This window comes from Fukomys damarensis, unplaced genomic scaffold, assembly GCF_012274545.1.
Source record: "Fukomys damarensis isolate Sample0158 unplaced genomic scaffold, DMR_v1.0_HiC HiC_scaffold_15, whole genome shotgun sequence".
Taxonomy (NCBI): domain Eukaryota; kingdom Metazoa; phylum Chordata; class Mammalia; order Rodentia; family Bathyergidae; genus Fukomys; species Fukomys damarensis.
In genome coordinates, this window is record NW_022900927.1 from 63,752,270 (window position 1) to 63,754,617 (window position 2,348).

Genomic DNA, 2,348 nt, shown 5'->3' on the forward strand with positions numbered 1-2,348 from the left:
AAAAAAAAAAAAAAAAGAAAGGGCTGGGGAATGCAGTTCAGTGCAAAATTCCTGGGTTCAAGATTTAATCCACAGAACCGTACTCCCCCCACCCCCCGTTCCAAGAAAAAAACTGATCGAGCGCCTTCGTCCCCCAGGTCCCAGCCCAAAGCCTTCCAGTGCACCCTTCCCCTGACACAAGCTAGGGTCGGGTCCCATTTGCATCTGCGCACCAAGACTGACACATGCGCAATGGAGAGCAACCGTTAAAAAACTCACATCAGCCCCAGGGGGTCCTCCTTTATCTGCGCAGACAGGTCTCACGCTCCCCTGGGCGGCCTGAAGCCATGAACCTTTCTTTCATACTGTGTTTTTCCTACACCTGCACACTCTTGACAAAGTATAACTTGTAATTAGGCATAGTAAGAGATTAATAACAAGAAGTAAATGTGACAGGACTAACAAAAAGTTACACAATAGCTAAATAAAAGTTACTCGCACCGTCTCGTCCTTCTCTCCCTTGTGATGGCAGGATATGATACCATCCTGGCCAAGGACAGGGACCGGAAACGTGCGGGGTCCCTTCCGGCCTTAGCTGGGCCGCGGCGTGACCCCGGGAGAGCTCTGCTTGGATGAATGTGCGACTTGCAGACTGCTCGCGGGGGAAAGAGAAAAATACAAGTAAAATCGAGGCTGCAGACTTTTTGAGGGGAACAGCCTAGAGGGAGTGTGGCCGGGCACCCGGCTCTTGCTTCCTCTCCCTGGTGAGCTGCAGGGCAGTCCGGCACCCACTCTGTGTCCTCCACCACTCGGCTCTCCGCTGAGGGCAGGACAGTGGCCAGTGGTGCGGCAGCGCTGCCATAATCGAGCTGCTGACCCCGACCAGGCAGGAGGTGGGCCGTGCAGTGGTGATTTTCATTTGACTATTTTCAGAAACAGGCAAATGCAATGAACTATAAAAGAGAATAAATCCTTAAAAAGGAAAAGGGACATACCAGATGTGGTCTTTTTCCCCTTAGGGGACTAACCTGTACTGTACACTTGTGTCATCAGGAACGTCATGCACAGACTGCTCGGCTAACCTTGGCTGACCTTTGCACACATCTGGACGCATCAAGGCCCTGCATAGGCTCAGGGATCTGACCGACCGCTGCCCTCTGCTCTGGCCTAGCCATGCCAGCCTTTATCTTGTCCTGGAAACATCCCCAGCCTGCTCCTGCAGGACTCTTGTATTTGCTGTTCTCTTTGCCTGGAATCTCCTTCCTTGGGCTGTACATGTCTGGTTTCTTTTCCTCTGAGACCTCAGCAAAACACCCTTCCTTGGCCATCCTACTACAATCAGCACCGACCTGGGCTCTCACTCCGGTAGCTTTTTTTTTTTTTTTTTTATTGCCTTTTTGCCTGGACTACCTCATTTTATTTGATTTTGATCTGTCCCCCACCCACTGGGGTTTTCCTTTTTGTGGCCAGCTGTACAAGCAAGCAGAGCGGCTGGCACAGAAAGGATGCTGAACAGTGTTCACTGAGATAGTGGACGGACACATGTGATGGCTTTAGAAAGCAGAACGAGGGATGCTGACAAGGGTCGGTGACCTCCAGCCAGAGACCACTAGGCACACATCTGAGTCAAGCTGGCTGGGTTTATTACTGGCTGTTGCATAAAAAGAATTGAAACCATGGGTATCACATTAAGTGTATGTCATGAAAGGGATCCCAAATTTCAGGTTCTTATTGGGTGATCTTGGTTGGGATTAAGCAGGATTTTTATTCTGGGTTCGATATTAGCAGGAAGTAGGGCCAACACCATGGGTATTCTTAATAAATCTCATCTATAAGGAAGGAAGACTAGAATTGGTAAAAACAAACAAACAAGCAGACAAACAGGATACAAGTCACATGGTCAGCATCAGCTGAACATTCGCTTTTCCAGGGTGGGGATGTTTGGTACCTTTGTGTGTTAGGGAATTGATCATGTTAAAGTATGCTGTGACGCCACCTCACAGGCTGCATTCTCCTGGTACATCTTGGCTCCTAAAATGACCTCATGCCCTTATCTCTGGTTTCCCTCCCCCGCAAGGCCACAGTGGTCCAGGAAAGTTGAAACCTGTGTCTGCAGGACTGGGCCCATAAAAGCAATCTGGCCTGTGATAGGTTAAAAGTAGCTCACTCCTCCTAAATAAGCAATAGCCCACCCCAAAACTGATAAAAGGACCTTCCTTTCTTTGTTCTCTCTCTCCTTCTGCTTCTTCCTCCTCTCTCTCTCTGCCTTCCTGCCTCCTGCTCGCCTCCCTACAATAAAGATCTCCTGCCGGACCTCTCGGTGCGTGAGTGTCCTCATTGGGAAGGGGCACCCGAAAGGGCACGCGAAC

General features: G+C 49.9%; 1 long non-coding RNA gene across 1 annotated transcript in view; it reads right to left on the minus strand.

The window, feature by feature from the left end:
- Nucleotides 1-537, minus strand: part of LOC104867057 — a 4,302-nt gene extending 3,765 nt beyond the window's left edge. Inside the window, exon 1 of the long non-coding RNA XR_781653.1 lies at nucleotides 481-537. This is a non-coding gene — a long non-coding RNA (uncharacterized LOC104867057). The remainder of the gene's footprint in view (nucleotides 1-480) is intronic.
- Nucleotides 538-2,348: the final 1,811 nt, after the last annotated feature.